Raw genomic sequence first — 21,994 nt, forward strand, 5'->3', positions numbered from 1 at the left:
GCTCCAGAAAACCAGATTAGGCCTATCCTCTTTAAATGAGGAGGCTGTTCCCACAGGACAAAGGTACCCAGAGCAAGGTGTCACATTTCTTTTTTTTTTTTTATGAGCCTCCTGTAAGGAAACTTGTACCTGGGGGGTCACATAATTCGTGAAGAAAAAAAAAACTTCCTCCCTTTTTTAAAGGTGGTATTAACGAATTCACAATGTTCCTCTCAACATAAAAACTATTTGGTTGTTTAGAGTAGGGATATGAGGGCAGAAACTGTATGACCAAAATACACATTTCCATCTAAACACAAAGAACATGTTCCCATGTACTTCATTGGCTACTGAAAGATTTAGAATACATAGATAATCTAGTAGTGTACTCAGTCATTTAAGGGGAATGTTCAAGCAGTGAAATCAATGTGAAAAAGTTATGAAAGTATTTATTCGAAAACTTACAGCAGAATCAGTTGTAACTGCCAATTGTTCTTTCTCTATAATACATTTAATTACAAGGTAATGTTACAAATACTGCATTACGGCAAGAAACCTTACAAAACCTGTCCACAACGTGACATTAACTTCAACTCATAAATCATTGTGTATTTCCTCTCGGCGAATGATGATTTCTTACTAAGTAAATCGACAGCCAAACTAATATTCTTTGTTGGTTTTAATAATACTCGTATGATTTGATATATGAAAAATCTTAGTGCCTACGCGTTTAGTATGCCGGGTCACAAATTAACAATAATAGATTTTAAGTCTTTTCTTAAACAGACATTACGGAGGTACCAACCTCTACTTCCAGATAATTTTCTGTTGGTCAACATTTAGATTTCACGTCTTTTAGGATTACAGTATAGCTTAAAATGTTTCAATATTCTGCATTTTCTATGTCGTTATCATACCTGCGTATTAGAAATCGTATTTTTTCCCCTGAGAACCAGGATGAAAGTAATGATTCTCTCTCTCTCTCTCTCTCTCTCTCTCTCTCTCTCTCTCTCTCTCTCTCTCTCTCTCTCCACATCACGGATTTGCGAAATTCCAGGTGTTGGCTGGAGGGCCCTTACAGACTCCCCTCCAGAAAAGCTGGGATTGGCTGAGCATTAATGGATCTATTTTTACAGCTTTTATGCAGACATTGTCGTCGACGCTGCTTTTCTAAATTCATACGAGCGCGTTGAGCAAGACAAAATGATGTTAAATAGGCTGAGAATGTTCTGCAAAGTTATATGCATGATTCTCCTTGACTTTTGTTGGAATTTAAAAATAACTCAGTTAATCCTTTTTTCGTCGATACTGGAGATTCATCCACTAATACTAAGTTCTGCCTACAAAAAAAAATAGAGATGAACACAGTACAGCGAGAACAGGATGTCTATATACCATAATTATTTCCATTTACTATATATATATATATATATATATATATATATATATATATATATATATCCACAGGTGAAAAATAAGAGACAGGGTGTAGGTCCTGACCGGTTTCGGCTTTATTTTCAAGCCATTGACTAAGGACTGATACATAGTATTAGAATTCACAAGTATATATACTACAGAGACAGTACTGACGAAAATACACAACCGTTTGAGACTGCAAATCCACCCACAGGCAGGTGACAATGTAGGAGTGGCTTTCAAAAATCATTTGGCTAAAATTTACAATAAATTCTCAAGGGATACTACCGCTTAGGGTACCAACCGTAGGAGACAACAATTCCACACCTGACAGGTGTCAGGGAGGCGGGGTTGAACATCTCATTACCACTACTGCCCTCTTCACTGCGTTTACAAATATAATAATCCAATTTCCATATATCTCTACAGCCTACCTTAAAATTTTAAACAGTTTACAAATTTCCTTTGATCAATTTTATATATTCCTTGACTGATGTTCATATTATTGTTGTAACTTTCTTTTATAAAACTAGATTCAATGATATTCCTTTCCAATGCATTATTAGAACACACCAGCTTTTTTGTCCCTTCCCAGTTAATAGCATGATTGTTCTCACTAACATGTACAAATATACCACTATTTCCCTGTGCATATCTCACACATTGTTTATGTTGTTCTATTCTTTTTTTCAGTGCTTTCCCCGTTTGACCAATGTAAAAGTTGTCACAAGACTTACACGGGATTTTATATACACATCCTTTAGCATTGTCGGGGGAGTTCTTAATAAGTACCTGTTTCATTGTTTTATTGTTTTTAAAAACTACATTAACACCAAACTTTTTCAAGAGATGTGGGATATCTTTCATATTATTATTATGAGGTAGTGCAAGCAAATTTTTTTATTGTAAGGTTCTTTTTGGTTTTGATAAATGGTCTTTTTTGGCCCTTCTAATGCATTGTTTAGTTCATTATCTGGATATTTCACTTTCTTGCCTGTAGAGATATGTGGAAATAGGATTATTATATTAGTAAACACAGTAAAGAGGGCAGTAGTGGTAATGAGATGTTCAACCCCGCCTCCCTGACACCTGTCAGGTGTGGAATTGTTGTCTCCTACGGTTGGTACCCTAAGCGGTAGTATCCCTTGAGAATTTATTGTAAATTTTAGCCAAATGATTTTTGAAAGCCACTCCTACATTGACACCTGCCTGTGGGTGGATCTGCAGTCTCAAACGGTTGTGTATGTTCGTCAGTACTGTCTCTGTAGTATATATACTTGTGAATTCTAATACTATGTATCAGTCCTTAGTCAATGGCTTGAAAATAAAGCTGAAACCGGTCAGGACCTACATGCTGTCTCTTATTTTTCACCTGTGGATATGTGGATAAACGAATCCCGTGCTAAAGTGATTATAATCATATATATATATATATATATATATATATATATATATATATATATATATATATATACTATATATATATGGTTTACTGGCATTCCGTTCTCGCTGTACTGTGTTCCTTTCCGTTTTTGCTGTATGCAGAACTTTTATGTTTTAGTGGATGAATCTCTAGTGTGTGAATGTAAAAAGGCAGAGAGCAATGTCGATGCTGAGGGATGGAGGGGTGGTCCCAGGGACGACGCGGAAACCGCAATGGAAAGTTCTATACTGTCTACAGCGTATAAAACTCTGTAGAGTTTAGGAGGAGGACACCACTCCTAGTAGAAGCTTGGGGATTACAGGAAAAATTAACTACTTCCTAGGTCGAAGAATTACTATAAACATATATGCAGCATATGACTGGTAAAACTCCATAATTCTTTGCGCAAAATAAAGAGAAACGCGGCAGGTAGAAATAATTGCACAACTATTTTCATATGAGGTCTCTCAAACATAACCTCCATATTGAATATTCGCAGGTGATACGAGGCCTGTCTTTGATTATGAAAGCGGCACTCGGGAAAAATGCATTCTGGGTGTTCTCCCCAAACTTCGTTTCAGATTTACGTATCCGATATCGCGTTAGGTTAGTGTATGCCTCGTTGAAATCTTAAATTATTTATCTTTGTTTCAATTCATAAATGTAGAGATTAAAACCTGTTCGACAGTCATAAAGAATATATCTTTTCATGTTGTTGTTTATAATGATGATCATGGATATTCTTTACACAGTCGTTCATTCGAAGTACCTTGAAATTTTCAATATAATTTTAATATCAGTTTTTTATATATATATATATATCCTTGCGTGTAACATTACTGTATTGTACTGATCGTTTGTGACTTAATGATTTTGCAATTTTTCGTTCTGTTTTTGTTGTCAGACCTGATGATGGAGACAGTTACTCCAAACCGGTAGTCGTAACTAAATAAAAGATGTTTTATGTACTAGTACTGGTTTTACTCTTTCTGTCAAGTTACGATATATACATACATACATTATTTATATATATGTATATATATATATATATATATATATATATATATATATATATATTTATATATATATATATATTGCATACAACATCAACTACGGTTGTAAGTTCCACACTGGTGACCCTCTCTATGTTCTTTATAAAATAAAACGTTTATTTCTTTGGATACTTCGTAAGAAAACTAGCGTCCCAGTAATAGAGAACATCCTCTCTCCTTGATTGCCCTGTCAGTAATCCTCCGAAGCTGAGCGTCTTTAAATAATTCCCTTACATAATACATCCCGAGGAGAACAGACAATGTGATGAAAAGGGATGTGAGTAGTGGTGTGTCGATAGACAGGCGAATGAAATTACAGGTGATATTGAGAGAGATTTTTTTTTTCCCGATGGACAACGAACGATATCAATCTCAGGAAAGTGACGGGAATTGTTATTTAGCGCTACGGTATAATGACTTGGATTCCGTTTTGGTTATTTCCCTAATGCAGATATATACCCAGTTTGCATTGGTTAAAAGCTTGGAGGCGAATTTCGTTTATAGAATGTAATGAAAAGTGGTTCTGGCTCATTTGTTTTTGCGTAATTTCTGCTTTTTTTTTTATTTATCTATTAGAAATAGAGTATTATCATCTCCCATGCAATCAGACTGACCGCCATTTCCCCATCCTGATACATTTATCTAATGTGCCATCTGTGTCCTATTTCTCCTTTATATAAATGTTATGTTTATGTTATCAAACGTGACAGTGTCAGTCTGTCTGTCTCTTGCATGACGATGACAACTATTTTCGTTGAAGGTGACATGGTTGGTCCAAATTACCCGCAATTACCTAAAAAAATCAAAAGCAGAATGGCAATACTTTCGATGTAAATGAAATAGGATTTAAAGCTTCTGTTCAAAAAGTGTTCGCGAGTCAATACGTTTGTAATTTAAAAACATATTTAGATGAATAGTAAAAGTTGTCATGTAGTAAATATACTTTAATTACTAATTGCACATTTGTGTAAATATATTATGATGTACAGAAAATATTACAAATTGTAAGAACTGTAAATGTATATTTCTTAATAAAAAAAATGATTATGCTATCGAAAAAAAACAATTATTCAAGCCTGCTATGTCTTTTGTATTGCTATATTCTTTCTGACATACATTTGTTAAATATGTAATGTCTGATCGTTCATCTATCTTTTTCATTGTTTTCTGTATGATTATCGTAAACTTCGCGCTAATTTATTCTGATCATAAATGACACAATAATTTTTGCTAACGTGTCACTACCGACCCCGATTTAACTACGAGGATATGAAACAAGTAACAATTTTCCAAACAATGGTTTTTTTCTTTTCTTTTTTTTTCTTTGATTGTATCTTTCATATGAAGAGATAAATTCATCAATAGTATGAATTGTCGATGAAAAATACTTATTTTAGGACCAATCTTGCTCTACTTTATAAATACATTGCTCTATTATTGTTAGTGAGTTAATGATAGTAGACTAAAGCGAAAGCTTTTCCAGTAGTTTATCGTCATTTTAACCTACCTGAAAAAAATACCTAGAATCCGGTAAGATCTGGTTTGAGGTACAAAAAAAAGAAACTGTAATAATAAAGGCGGTTGGATATGTTTACAACGACCCTCCTAACCCCCTTAACCCCACTCCCTCCCCGGCATTAACTCGAATTTTTGCCAGAAGTATTAATCTAATTCGTTCTACAACAAGTATCGAATAATTATTTCGTGTAAACTTAGGCATTACATGCGCAAGGAAGTCATATATGCTTTTAATAGGAAAATTATGTTCGAGTTGACTTAATTTTTCATTCCTCGTGATAACTGGCTTTCTCGTTTGGCGTATGTGAGCTTCTTGTTGATAGAACACATTTTATGACTCCCGGTAAAAAAAAAAAAAAAAAAAAAAAAAAAAAAAACTCACGGAAAAATAATCACTTTCATCCTTCGTAGATAGTGACCCTCAAGAGTTTAACACGGTATAGCATCCACCTTTGCGGCGTGTTTAGTACAAGCCCGTTGGGGATGATCGTCAAAACGTAACCAGAAGACTGTAAATTAATGTGACGCATTTCTGAGCAAAATTTGTGACTATTTTTCTGAGATTTTTTCCCTTGTGACTGTTACCGGCCACCCCTATTATTGTATCTTGGCTCTTAATAAACTGAGCATTTACTCCATGTTAAATTATATATAGGAGACATATTCATACAGATGTACATAACTACTTTCATATAATTCTACCTGGCTGGATTACATCATCTTGAGACACCTATCATGACACAGATGAGGAGAGATTTTTTAGCATATTTGTATATGACACTGACAATCAACGCTGTATGTGCATCAATTACGGATCAACGGTAGCCAATTAAGTCCTGCAATTACAGTGGGTACTCGTGCAACGCAACGAAGCCAGAAAGAAAAAAAAGAGAGGACTTTTATTCGAGGGATTATGGCTTGAAGGGATTTGGAGAAGTGACAGTGCCTGGCACACGAATCATAAGTATTAAGAAATTTTCAGACAACGTCTAATATGAATACCGAATTCCTTTCATCTCCTCAGAAATAAGTATTTGTCCAGAAGGTCGCTTGGTATGCACAGCGACGAAGCCTAATTTACGTTACTGCCTTTCCCACTATTTTTAGGTAGTAATATTTCCCTCCATAGTTTCCCATATAACATTGCAGCCTCTCTTAATATAATATAAAGCGAGTACCTATTTAACGATTCACGGTGTGCACTCATTTTCTAACTCGATTACTGAATGCCTCCTGGAGCAAATACTGTGTTATGTCATTAGTTTAACCCCAAATAAGGCGTAGATATTATGCCATATCAATATTATGCTAAACATTGCTTTTGTGAGCTTTCGTGCAGTTAAAAACTATCACTGTCTTTTTGAATAAATAGAGAGTATTCTTTTATTTATTTATTTATTTTTTTTTTGTGAGCAAAGAGGTGGCCGTTTTTAGTATATAGATTTAGTCTTTAGCAATTTCTACTTTTGTCCTCTGAACACTTAGTCACCCAAATGCCTTTCTTTAGGTCCTTTTTTATGGATGGTACGTTGATAATCGCTAACACCTACCGTTACTAAACATATGAAAATGAATATTGATTGTTGCTCCACGCTCAGTAACCCTTCATTTGTTTTCCTTGGTAGACGATGCAGTGTTAAATGTCTTGATATAAAAATACAGTTTTGTTGTTAAGTTCAGTAAGAGACGGACAAAATTATTTTACAACGGATTATTTTTTATCATATCCTGTTAACAAGAGTTCATTCGGACAGTGTGTGATATATTATAAGAATAGTAATAAAACAATGTGCTTCTTTCGTAATGATAATATATAATTATTATAAAAATGAAATGATTCGGTTATCTGAAAAAAGAAACAAATTCCCTCTGCCTTAAGATAAAGCAAAGATTACCGCCGAAGTCTAACAATATCTAGTCAATCTAATAGGCAAGTGGTACTCAAATAATCCATGTAGGTGAGAGCATAAGGTATTTCAGCAGTTTACGGTCCTTTGAAATCTCCCATGGACAAAGCGCGAAATAAAAAAGCCGGGAAGTTCTGGGATGACGACCACAGGACGTAGGTGCAGACTAAACTCTCCACCTGCCTAGAAAATCCGGTTAAAAACGTTTCCGAAGGCGACCAGTGTAGATTGCATTTGCTTGCACGTTTTACTACTTGTGTTATTTCTCTTGAACGATGCGCGAGGAAATGTTTCGAGAGTTGCTTTAACCAGAATTTTCCAAGTCGGATTTATATAACTGTAAACAATAAATCTGAACAAAATATCTGGAGTGAAAGTCATTTACTTTCAATATGAATATTATGTTATTCACGTTGAACGAGTTTTTGGTCCTTCGTAATAACGGGCTTTCCCGTCTGACATACTATTATATCTAGAAGTAACTAAATATAACTAACGAGTAAAAACATTATCTCGAGACCTTTGGAACTGTAATAATGGGTTCGTTAATGATGGAAATAAAGATACGTTCATAAGTACTAAATATAATCCATATTCAATATACCCATGTTTCTACCAGGACAAATAAAGGAGAGTTTCTACGTATGTATAATAACATGGATTTTGAACATAATGTACTGTATATGCATTAACGATGAACGGTAGCCTGTTTAATCCTACAATGACTGTCGTTACTCAGGCGTTACTACCAAAGCCAGAAAGAATATGCACAGGACTTTTATTCGAGGGATTATGGCTTAAAGGGGGTTCAGGAAGAGACACTACCTAACACAAATAATGAATATTCTGTGGATTTATAATTTGGAGTAATTGTCAGTAAACTCTCGATATGAAAAATGAATTTTCTCCATTATCCCAGAAACTGTTTTTTTTTTTTTTTTTTATCTGGAAGTAGGCACTGGAATCCTCAGCATTGAAGCCTCATTGATATTGATAAAAGATCAGTATCGACCTTTGAAACAAAAAAACAAAAAAAGAAAAAAGAAAAACAGTTTCCGAGCGTTATGCTCCTTCTTCAGTATCGACCATGATCCTCAGAAATTGTATGCTCTTTAAATATAATTGTTCTCCAATTTGTGGGGGTTTTTTTACATGTTCTTTACTTATGTCTCTATCTTCCCCTAATCTTGTAAGCAAGAATAATATTCCCTTCACAGTTTGTCATTTAACGTTAAGCCCTGTTTGTTACATCACCTCATAGTAAGATATCGGGTAATTCCCTATTTTTATCACCAGCGGTGTGCGGTCATTTCCCGAGTGTTTCCCAAAGCAAATGCTTCGTGTCCTTGCCCTGGCGTAGCCCTAAGATTTCTCTAGTTTTTTCTGCGTTAAGAATGTTTTTGTGCAACTCCAAGCAGGTTAGAATGCTTCACTACCTACCGGAAGATCTTCAGTAGGACCTTGCGAATACTACGCTCCTTTTTACCAGGCATTTTTCTTTTTTATTGATTTCCTGCTTTATGGCCTCTCAACGATAAATTTACGCAGAAAATAATTTACTAAGCAGCCATTCATTGAATTGTGTTTGCAGAAAAAAACATTTTAACTTCTATATACATGTTTTCACTGTTTAATATAGTAACCGTTTTGCTTATATCTACTTTTACAAACACAAGGTACTTGAAAAATTTGCGTAACAGAATTGCTGCCTGCTTGGCCCATTTCTCTCAAGGACCTGAACCTAGAGGAGACGCCTCTGCGTATGTCCCCGGACCAATTATCTTAGGATAAAGCGTTTTGCCTCCAAGTCAGCATCTTGAATTATACATATCTGGAAACAGCTTGAGCTGCGACTCATTCATGTGCCTCAAGCTGTGATGTTACAGTCCAGAATGAGTGGTGTCATTTTTCTTAAATGTTTGGCCTGTTCTGTTCGTGCTTTATAGATACATTGAGGAGCGACAGGAAAACAAAGCTTTGCAGTAGCACACTGATTTGTGCAAGAGTATTTATGAAAGTAGGGAAAACACAAGTAAAATGAGAGACCTGCAATGAGATTATTCGAAGAAGCCCCAAGCAAAATTATTTTACCCTTGTTTATTCGCTGATGGAAGATAAGAGGAAATACAACATCAAGAAGAAGCGAACAGAGAAACAGTAAAATAAATAAGCGGAGACGGACAAGAAAACGCCTCTATATCAGCAAACGCATGGCTAATCAACAAGCTAAGTGAGAACCACAAAAATAAATATGGAAATTAAAAACGAATCGATTTAGCAAGAATATTTACGCAATAATACGAACAAACAACAAAACAAGTCATAAAGCAACAAACAAACCAATGTATTGAGTATATTTCGCTGATCGGTGGAAGAACGTTTATGCAAATACGTGAAAAAAAAACAAGAAAACTGCAAACAAGACGTGAAATCGTTTTAAAATTTCCCATTCTCCTATACCCATTGCGCATCGACCTATTGCATCACATTCTGCAGAAACAGCTACACAAAAAGAATCATCGTTTTAAGCAAAGAGTAACGTTCACTAACACCTCAAAGTGAGAGTAACTAGAACCGAAAGCAAATCCTCTTACCAGTGTAATTTTTATCAGATCAAAGTAACCCAACCCTTTCACGGAGAGAGAGAGAGAGAGAGAGAGAGAGAGAGAGAGAGAGAGAGAGAGAGAGAGAGAGGTCTCTGAATATCACGCTTTCTTTTATCAGATATATTTCATTCATATTGGGAAATAGAATGTTCAGGTCTAAATGTTCTCAATGTAGTGTTGAAGCAAGACTTGGAAATTCTAAAGTGCTTAAGAATTATTGTTGTTATCGCAACTTATGTTTCAAACTATCAAGTATTTCGTAGAAATTTTAAGAAAATATTACCCATGAAGGAGACGGTACTAGCGAAAGGGAAAATAACAACAAATAGCAATATACGGTATTAAAAAAGTTTAAACAGTGAGAGAGAGAGAGAGAGAGAGAGAGAGAGAGAGAGAGAGAGAGAGAGAGAGAGAGAGAGACTATTCAAACACCTTTTGCCTCCATAGGGAATATCTAAACCAATCCATACACGTATGTGCAAAAACACGCGATCAGCTTAGACAAGCAAACAGTACCCACTTTTAAAACGCAAAATTTACCTTATGTTTTATCCACCCCATGAATAAAACCCAAAGTACTTTTTGTTGTGACACTTTTCATGGCTTCACGTAACTTGTCGGAGGCCTTTACGTGAGCAGCGGATGTGGCTATGCGATAAGTCAGCTGCGATCTACTTCCACACCGTTGGTGCTCGACCCTTCGTTTTTGGGACTTCTCGAACTGCGTCACTATGTTTTGAACGAATTTTTAACTCTCAAGTCATTCACCTATCGATCTACTTATTCGTCAGAATGTTCACTAATATTAGCACTGGTATTCACGCTATTCAAGAAAGTCGTCAAAGTTCAAGTCATAATTTCGGGTTTGTCTCACTTGTTAACAAAGTACAAAGAACGGTAGCTACATTTCTCAAGGCTATGACACAAGCGATAGGAAGTTAAACAAAGAGGGAATGGCATAATGCAAAATTGAGTTCTTGTTTATTTACGAGGGTACATAATCCCGTGACAAGACCTTTCCATCCCCTTGTTCCCTCTCTAGTTGTTTACACTTCGCAATATTGTAAGTGTGAAACAAATAAAGGGTTATAAGAGCTTTCAGAAAATTATATAATTCTATGTCAGGATTCTAACATTACACACACACACACACACATATATATATATATATATATATATATATATATATATATATATAGATAATATGTTATATTATATATATATATAGTAGATATGACTGGTAAATATGGTCTGTTACAACAGAATTCTGTTTAATAAAAGGAGCCCATAAAAACGCTAAAATATATAAAGTACTATATTTCAGACTGCTGTCTCTCTTCAGGTAGGTAAAGAAGAGAGAGACAGTATCTCTGATATATAGTGCTTTCTTTATATATTTTGGCGTTTTTATGGGCTCCTTTTTCTCAGATTTATCTATCTATTTATTTATCTACCTATCTATCTATCCATCTATATAATATATATATATATATATATATATATATATATATATATATATACATATATAATATATATATATATATATATATATATATATATATAGTAGTGTAATAATATATAGTGTGTATATATATAGTGTGTGTGTATATATATATATATATATATATATATATATATATATATATATATATATATATATATGTACGACAACTAAAATCAAGATGCTATATATATATACATATTCAGTTGTATTGGGGTTAATATCCAAAAACCTATTTTTATTCATATCATGACGAGAAAATCAAACGCAACGTTCTGACGAATTTGTTTTTTAGAGCTTTTCGAGTTTGTGACCCTAGTTTCATTGACCAGGAATTCAATTCTTGACTACGAGTTTCAAAAAGTTATGTTACCCCAAGTTTTTTATCGACAGATGTCTTTCTAGAGCCAGAGGTTTGTTTTATAATCCAAGGGAACGCTGTTCGACTGCTAATTTTAAATGCCTTCCCCTTCCTTATAATCATGACCTTGATAAAAGTTTCCAATAATAGAAAGAAAGACATGGGTATAGCGTAGTTTTTCAATACCCTAATACTCTTAAAAAGAAAATTATCAAAAACAGTTGCAGAAAACCAAACACCGATGTTGGAGTCTATGCTATAGGATGTAAAAATTGTGACAAATGCTATATTGGTGAAAGCGGTCGTTCACTGGACCAGAGGAAACGTGAACATGTTGCAGCTTGCCGTTTGGGCAACGTTTACAGCGCCATTGCCAAGCATACTTGGGATTCCGATCATGCCATCGACTTCAAGGGAGGAAAAGTTATTTATAAGAGTGCGGATAGAACCACTAGAGAATTGTGGAAGGAGCTCTCATCACTTTGAATGACACTTTTGAGGGGAATACTGGCATACAGAACAATTTACTTTTGAGTGAAGAAATTTGCAAAAGGGCCAGAATAAAGAACTTCAGAAATGTATACAGCCTCCTTCAATCTGATAATGTAAATAACCATCCTTCGCCCGTTCCAGAGCCTAATCTACAAACTACCTTTTTGGCTAACGACCGTCAAGATGTCATTCAGGAAGAAGACCGGCGCTTTGTCCCGCCTCGTAGATCACAGCGAATTATGGAAAGGCAAACGACCCAATGACTTGTTCGAATTTTTTAACCTTGTTAATGTTTCTTTGTCTGTTAGTTTATGTTTATTTGGAATTCTTCACCAATACCATGTCTCATTTGCTTAGTGATCAAGTCCACAGGAGGATGACGGACGAAAGCTTTAAGCTTTGTAATTATATCTAGATAAACAAGGATATTACTGTGGATCCCTCTATTGATTTCTTAGAAGCACGATACAGTGTTTTTATATTGCATATATATATATATATATATATATATATATATATATATATATATATATGTATATATATACATATATATATTATATATGTATAGGGAGAGAGAGAGAGAGAGAGAGAGAGAGAAAAGAGAGAGAGAGAGAGAGAGAGAGAGAGAGAGAGAGATTCAACCTAATTTTATTATGCCTTAGCATTTTTTCATCATAAGAAATAGGGATTTACAGCAATAAAAGAGGAAGAAGAATATAGTGCAGAGGGAAAGTAAACTTCGTCCTGATTGTTGTTTACGAAATGTTCTCTGGGTCGTAAAGTATTTCATGGTGGGTGACGATACCGATCTGAAATCACAATATTTTGTGAGTTTTCCTTCCTCTTGAAGTACAGCCACCAGGTTTCTTTAAATGGGGTTATACTTGTCTAAGACTTGCATTACTGGATACGCATTCTTTCTATGCATATAGTTTCTTATTATAATTGCTGACTTCTGAAGAATGTCCTAAAATGTGTACCGAAAAATGAATGTCCTTAAAACTGGTTTTATTCCCAGATTCCCTCTTTTTCATGAATTTACACAAATATTTCAAAATTGCTTCCTCTCCGATTTTAAGTTTCATTTATGACAGCTGCATATTGGGAACAGCGCTCACCATTTCGCTCTTAAGTTTTTTTCCCGGGAATATTGCTCTGCTCGTAATTCAAACGTACTTCTTTGCCGAGAGTTGAATTTGATTATTCATATAATTCTAAGAAAAAGCTGATTTAATTCATTTACGAAAATGATAGGCCCTCGCTTCTAGGTCCTCGTTGAACGAGTGGTTTCGCGCTCGGCTACCAATTCGGTGGTCCGAAGTTCGATCCTCGACTCTGCCAACGGAGAATCCAAGGAAGTTATTTCTGGGGATAGAAATTCATTTCTCGATATAATGTGGTTCGGATCCCACAATAAGCTGTAGGTCCCGTTGCTAGGTGACTAATTGGCTCCTAGCCACGTAAAAAAAAAAAGAAATCTAATCCTTCGCGCCAGCCCTAGGAGAGCTGTTCATCAGCGCAGTGTTCTGGGTAAACTAAGATATACTTAACTTTTTTTTTTCATCTCTTCTAGGAGACACTCAACGCATTAGTCACTTCCACTTCCGATTTGATCGGCTGAATCGAGGAGGGATCTCCTGAACATAAAAAAAAAAAGTCCTCAGTGTTCTGTCACCCTCCCCGACAATTGCAATAGTTTCCTCGTCTTCTTATGCGTTAATACTGCAGTTGCACTGTTTAAGGCTCGTGTTAAACCGACATTTCAGGTTTTATGGCATAATTTTGAAGTCATGGATGGCGAATATCCGTCAAGTAAAAACAGCGCCTGCAGTATCCTAAGAATAATTTATACTAATATCACTTTCATTATTTAATGTGTTATTATTATTAGCGATACCGTCCGCATCATCATCATCATCGTATTAATATTATTACTATTACTATTAATATTATTATTTATTATATCTATGGATTAGATTCCAGATGCATAATGTATTTTCATAATTTATTCTCACCCACTGACCACGTTTCCATCTGTGTATTCCTGATCTCAATTTTAAATACGAATAAGTCTCGATTTAAAATACAAGTTTCTTTTTTTCGATTAATTTGTCATATTTTTACCTTTTCCTCATTTCATAAAGATTAAGAGGATCTTGAGTCTACTTAGGCAAAACTTACGGGGGGATAATAAGCTTATTTCTCACGCATCCTCGACTTCTCCCGGGAGCAAATGTTTCAGTCTCATTCGTGACTTTATTTTCTTCTTCGTGGCATCCTTCAACATTTACTTCGTGGACTCCTTCATGCCTTCCTACTTCGTGTCCTCCTTTGCGTCCTTACATTTTTCCCTTCCAATCTTCCTTCACGTCCTCCTTCATTTTTTCCGTCATTACCTCTTTCACATTTTTCATACCCTCCTCCATATTGTCCTTTACGTCCATTAATTTTTCACGTTTCCCTCCTTTAATTTTTCATCATATCTTCTTTCATTATCTACTTCATAACCTCTTTCCTGTTCTTAATTTTCTCCTTCATATCTTCCTTTGCGTCCATCAGTTTTTCATTCATTTCTTCATTCATTTCCTCCTTCATTTTTCCTTCAGATACACCTCCATTTGGTTCCTAATCACGATAAAAAAAAAGGTGAATGCACATTGCCGTAAGGTGTACCATCCGTGTGAAAAATTGGATGAAACGTCGTATCTTTTCAATTTAAAGCCACGAATAAACACAAGCATAGCTCGCTCATACTGTTCTGTTCTCAAACTCTCAAATTGAAGTGTTCAACCTAACCAGCTTTCAGAAAATAAGTAAATAAATTTCTAGTCATGGATAACAGTTTGTACGAGTTTATTTAATTTTCCCTTTTATGATTCTCACACAGGAACATGACAGTCTGAATTTACTGGACATAAAACCAATTACTAACATATCAAAATAAACGGGATATAACATGAAAAAAAATAGTGCACAAAATACATTTAGGGTACAAAGAAATCAGACCCAACTGAAGATATTTTTTAGTTAAGTAATTGCCTTTCAAAATAATCCTTTGAAATGAGATTTAATGGTAGAAATTGATTGTTTTACTTCATGTGTACTTTCGTATCACCACTTCACTGACATGTTTACGTCACATTATCTGGATTATTACCGATATATTACTGCAACTGCCTCTCGAAGAAAGGTGAAAACAAATTCTTGTATTTAAAATGTGAAAAAAAGTTTTTTTCGCAACGTCTGTCTATTTTATCTCCCTTTCACGAGATGAGTGATATAAATCATTGAAAAAATAAAATTTCCATTCCCACAGCTTTCTCGTAACATTTGCTTTATAAAGAAATCTGCTAGGAGGTTTTTCCTAACACGATTTGGCAACAAACATTATGAGAAGAAATATTAGCTGAAAGGAAATGTTGCTGCATGTGAAAATAAAGTAAATTATATCAAACATAAGGGATTCAAAATCTTTTATTCGTAAAATGTTAAATATTTGACCCTTAGTGCAAAACGTAACATTAATATCATCGATCTAATTTTTTTCTTTAGTTCAAAACATTAAAACTACGAATTACTGTTAGTAAATGATCTGACACTCAAACAGAGTCGAAAAAATATGTTTGAGAAGAGAACATACGTATAAGTTAATTCATTCATTCCACGCATACCTAATGTGTTTTGATTGGAGAGAGAGAGAGAGAGAGAGAGAGAGAGAGAGAGAGAGAGAGAGAGAGAGAGAGAGAATGTACATTTAGGGCGTCCGTGGGAAATGCGCGGGGAATTAATATTTAAAAAATAAAAAAAAGCCAGAACTTTTGCAAAATTATAAGATGCAAGATCTGATGGCATACTTTGAACGAGACAACGATTAAAAACATATAGTTATTGCTATCGCAAAGTCACTGGTATGAATACTGGCGCTGACAAAAAAGATGGACGGTATATGAAATTAAAAATACAGAAAAAAAAGCAACAAAAAATTTTATAAGAGACGGAAAATGACGCGGAGAGCGAGAGACTGGATAGCAGTTAAAGGAAAGATCAACAGAAGGAAATTACATGGAAAAAATGCCTTTCCTATATAATAGATATTGTTGTTATATGTTAATACCACTCCAACTTGACAAGATACGGACGACTTTTATAGGCTTTATTATCAGTTCTACTTTTGTAATTCCCCCCGTAATTCCCCCCACCCGCACCCCAAAAGGGAGAACAACGAATACTATAATTTATGCGAAGAGCCCTTTCTAATTGAATGAAAATAGAATAACAAAAACTCTCCAGCTATTAAATGTTACGAATTTTAAACTAGAAATAATCAATATAGACGAGACTTTGAAAAATCAAAGTCTTTTGTTAATGAAAACCAAAAGATATTTGCAGAGGATAAAAGATGTTTTACCCGAGGCAAACAGACAGACAGACAGACAGACACGGTGGCGTGAAAATAAGAGTAACCTAGAAATTCGTGGGTATTTTTCCCGGGAAGGTGAGCAGGTAAGTAAGCCCAGACTCGGTGTCAAACGACGGAGTTTTGAAATAGGTCTGCAATATCCGCTACACGAGGAGGCAGGTTGGCTCTCAATTTCCTCCAGTTCATCTTCCGATCTTCAACCAACGTCATCAGATTTTCTCTTTGACTTTCTCCCTGTAGCCGTCCTTTGAATTTGTACGCAGTTCCATCCCAGACAGCAACGTTCACATATCGTAACATATCTACGTTATGCACCTCTAATTCTTATATTCATTTCTGATATTTGTTTCCTCATGGAATTTTGCTTATTTTGTCAAGTTTATTAAAAGCTGTCAGATCTTGGTTTCTCTGGATTATTTTGTAATCATTTGTAAAAATTTTGTATGATCGTTTAGTTCTTTAAAAAGACCTATTTGTGTGTGTGTGTGTGTGTGTGCGTGTGCGCGCTCGTGTTTTAGAGTCCTAGGACATTAGGTATGCATTACCCCATAGTACAATCAGATCTCCGGGACTCTCAACTTTCTCGTGTGAAGAATCCTTGTATTCAGGAGAGAACAAAAATATTTGGTGTGGTCTCGCCGTCTTTCATTTTTTACTTAAGCATTGAACAATTTCATATAAGCGCTTTTAGCGTCTTTCCGGTTTTCTTCTTTTGTCATTATTTCACCATTATTATCGTTTATATTTTCCACTCTAAGACTATTACTTTCTACAAAAAAATACAAGACTAATACTGTTATTAAATACAAGACTAATACTGTTGTTTTGACCAAAAAAGTAAACACATACAGATTTTGAGAATCCTGCTATGGACGCTTTCAAATAAGTTTTTGGAAATGGAAAACTCCAAAAAACAGGAAGGTGAAGAAAGGAGCCTATATTTTCTCCCATAATTTGGAGCGTTGAACAAAGGACGGCAGAAGACTTACCAAGAACAACAAAGAAGCAGGAGGGATGGAGGCATCGATCAATTCAGAACCTACGTATATGATTCCTCGAACCCTTAATTTCAGTGCTAGGGCATTGTGAGTCTTAAATACTGAATTTAAAAAAATGTGCTTTTCTTGTGGTCCCAAGTACTGATTTTGAAAAAGTTGCTTTTCTTTTGGGTCCCAAATACTGAATTTAAAAAACTTCTTGTGGGTCCCAAATGCCGAATTAAAAAAGGCTTTGTCAAAATACGAATTTAAAAAACCCTTCCCCTTGTGGGTCCCAAATGCCCGAAATTTAAAAAAATTGGTGCTCCTTGTGGGCCCAATAAAAAATGAATTTAAAAAAGGGGCTTTTTTCTTGTGGGTCCCAAATACTGAATTTAAAAAAAGGTGCTTTTCTTGTGGGTCCCAAATACTGAATTTAAAAAAAGGTGCTTTTCTTGTGGTTCCCAAATACTGAATTTAAAAAAAAAGGAGTGCTTTTCTTGATGGTTCCCTCAAATACTGAAATTTAAAAAAAAGGTGTCTTTTCTTGTGGGATTCCCAAATACTGAATTTAAAAAAAAGGGCTTTTTGCTTTTTTTGGTGGGATTTCCCAAATACTGAATTTTAAAAAAAGGCGGTGCTTTTTTCCTTGTGATTCCCAAAATACTGAATTTAAAAAAAAGGTGCTTTTTCTTGTGGGCCCCCAAAATTAACCCTGGAAATTTAAAAAAGCCGTGCTTTTCTTGTGGTTCCCAAATACCTGGAATTTAAAAAGGTGCTTTTTTCTTGTGGATTCCCCAAATAACTGAATTTAAAAAAAAAAGGTGCTTTTGTTCCCTTGTGATTCCCAAATACTGAATTTAAAAAAAGGTGGCTTTTCTTGGTGATCCCCAAATTTTACGTTGAATTTAAAAAAAGGTTGCCTTTTTGTGAAAATTCCCAAATACTGAATTTAAAAAAAAAAGGTGCTTTTCTTGTAGAATTCCCAATACTTGAATTTTAAAAAAAAGGTGCCTTTTCTTGTGGATTTCCCAAATAACTGAAATTTAAAAAAAAGGTGCTTTTCTTGTGGTTCCCAAATACTGAATTTAAAAAAAGGTGCTTTTCTTGTGATTCCCAAATACTGAATTTAAAAAAAGGTGCTTTTCTTGTGATTCCCAAATACTGAATTTAAAAAAAGGTGCTTTTCTTGTGGTTTCCCAAAATACTGAAATTTTAAAAAAAAAAGGTGACTTTTTTCTTTGTGGTTTCATTCCAAATACTGAATTTAAAAAAAGGTGGCTTTTCTTGTGATTCCCAAATACGTGAATTTAAAAAAATAAAAAAAGGTGCTTTTTCTTGTCGATTGCCCAAATACTGAATTTAAAAAAAGGTGCTTTTCTTGTGGTTCCCAAATACTGAAATTTAAAAAAAAAGGTGTGCCTTTTCTTGGATTGGAAATTTACCCTGAAATTTAAAAAGGTGCTTTTCCTTGTGAATTTTCCCAAAAAATACTGATTTAAAAAAAAGGTGCTTTTTTCTTGGGGTGATTCCAAATACTGAATTTATAAAAAAACGGTGCTTTTCTGGTGGGTCCCAAATTGCTGAATTTAAAAAGGTGCCCTTTTCTTGTGGTTCCAAATACTGAATTTTAAAAAAAAGGGTGCTTTTCTTTGGGGGGTCCCAAATTACTGGAGATTTAAAAAAAGGAGGGGTTGAAGCCCGTGCTTGTCTTTGTGAATTCCCTCAAATACTGGAAAATTTGAAAAAAAGGTGCATTTCTTGTGGGTTCCCGAAATACTGGAAATTTTAAAAAAAGGTGGAGCTTTTTCTTTGGTGGGTTCCCAAAATACTGAAATTTAAAAAAGGTTGCTTTTCTTTGTGGGTTCCCGAAATACTTGGAATTTTAAAAAAAAGGTGCTTTTTCCTTCTGTGGGTCCCAAATACTGAATTAAAAAAGATTGAAAAAATTTCTCTTGGTGGGTTTTCCCAAATTAACAATTTAAAAAGGTGGTTTTCTTCTGGGTCCAAAATACTGAATTAAGAAAAAGGTGCTTTTTGTGGGTTCCAAATACTGAATTAAAAAAAAATGTTTTTCTCGGGGGTCCCAAATAAACAATTAAAAAGAGGTGCTTTTCTTTGGAGTCCCAAATAATGATTTAAAAAAAAAAGGGGGCTTTTCTTGTGGGTCGCAAAGCCTGAATTTTAAAAAAAAGTTGCCATTCTTGGGATCCCAAATACTGAATTAAAAAATTTTCCTTTCTTGTGGGTCCCAAATACTGATTTAAAGAAAAGGGGCCTTTCTTGCGGGTCCCAAATAATGAATTACCCCTAAGGGACGGATTGACCCTAGGGAGTTGTAATAACAGGTTAGGGGTGGTGGACGGATTGATCCTGTACTAGATAAACAATATTATGCACCATCGATTTGGAAAGAATCGGGCGGGAAAGAGGTGCCAATACTTTTATAGCCCATAAATTCAATAATGGCAACTTTAACACTGGCTAAAATCACGTTTGTGGGGTATCTCAGGACTTCAGTTCTGCTTGTGACTTTAAATGAGAATGTACTGCCCCTCTCTCTCTCGCATGACGTCTTTTTGTAAATTTGCTTGTTAATATACTAAGGGGTTGCTGTTGTTTTTTGGTCTTGTCGGTTGTAATTGTTATTTTACAAAGAAAAATGCAACGAAATAATGGGAAAAAACATGTAATAGTAAAAAAGTCACTGAATCTTCGTTCTCGGTAAAACAAAAAGGTGCTTTTCCCGCAGAATCAGAATTGATAAAAAAATACCGAATTAAAAAAAAAAAAAAAAAAAAAAGGTGTTTTTCATGCAGAACTATAATTATAAAAAAGGGTGCTTTTCCTGCAGAATAAGAATTGAAAAAATACGGGATTAAAAAAATGTGCTTTTCATACAGAACCATAATTTTTAAAAAAAAAAAAAAAAAAAAAAAAAAAAAAGGTATTTCCTGCAGAATCAGAATTGAAAAAAATACGTCATTAAAAAATAAGGTGTTTTTCATGCAGAACCATAATTTTTAAAAAAGGTGCTTTCCCTGCAGAAAGAGAATTGAAAAAAAATTACGTAATTAAAAAAAAATGCTTTTCATTCAGAAACAAAAAAAGGGTGCTTTTTCTGCAGAATCAGAATGAAAAAAAAAACGGAATTTAAAAAAGAGGCTTTTCATGCAGAACCAGAATTTTTTTTTAAAAGTGCTTTTCATGCAGAATCAGAATAAAAAAAAGGGTTTCCTGCATAATCAGAATTGAAAAAAATACGGAATTTAAAAAAGGTGCTTTTCATGCAGATTCAGAATTTTAATAAAATTGGAATGAAAAAAACAGGCACTTTTCTTGCAGATTCGAAATTAAAATTGAAAAAAAGGCACTTTTCTTGCTATAACCTCTTTCATTCTTTCATTCCTTTATTGTACCTCCATTCATATTCTCTCTCTTACATCTGGCTTTCCACCTCTCAAACTATTTTTACACAGTATAACTTCGAGGTTTTCCTCCTGTTACACCTTTTAAACCTTCTTAATTTCAATCTCCTTTCAGCGCTGAATGACCTGATAGGTCCCAACGCTTGGCCTTTGGCCCAAATTCTAAATTCTATTCTTATCTTGAAAAACTGCTGAAAGGTTTTGAATCCTTCGGAAAGGACAAAATTCTTCTACATATTTTGTCTTCCTTCAACATTCTATATTAAAAAGACTCGTGGATCTATAGCAGGCTCACGTACAGGCGACCACATAAACATATAGTATACATATAATGTGGATACATATATATATATATGTATGTATGTATGTATGTATGTATGTATGTATGTATGTATATATATATATATATATATATATATATATATATATATATGTATATATGTACATATATATTATATATATTATACACACACACACACACACATATATATATATATATATGTATGTAAGTATATATATTATATATATAAATCTTATATATATATATATATATATATATATATATATATATATATAATGTGCCTGTGTGTGTGTATGTATATATACACATAGGATATATATATATATATATCATATATAATATATATATATATGTGTGGGTTGTTTGTGTGTGTGTATGTATATATACATATAAAAAAGTTAAGTATATCTTAGTTTTACCAGACCACTGAGCTGATTAACAGCTCTCCTAGGGCTGGCCCGAAGGATTAGATATTTTTACGTGGCTAGGAACCAATTGGTTACCTAGCAACGGGACCTACAGCTTATTGTGGGATCCGAACCACACTATATCGAGAAATGAACTTCTATCACCAGAAATAAATTTCTCTGATTCCGCGTTGACCGAGCCGGGA

Source organism: Macrobrachium nipponense, chromosome 20 (assembly GCF_015104395.2).
Source record: "Macrobrachium nipponense isolate FS-2020 chromosome 20, ASM1510439v2, whole genome shotgun sequence".
Taxonomy (NCBI): Eukaryota; Metazoa; Arthropoda; class Malacostraca; order Decapoda; family Palaemonidae; genus Macrobrachium; species Macrobrachium nipponense.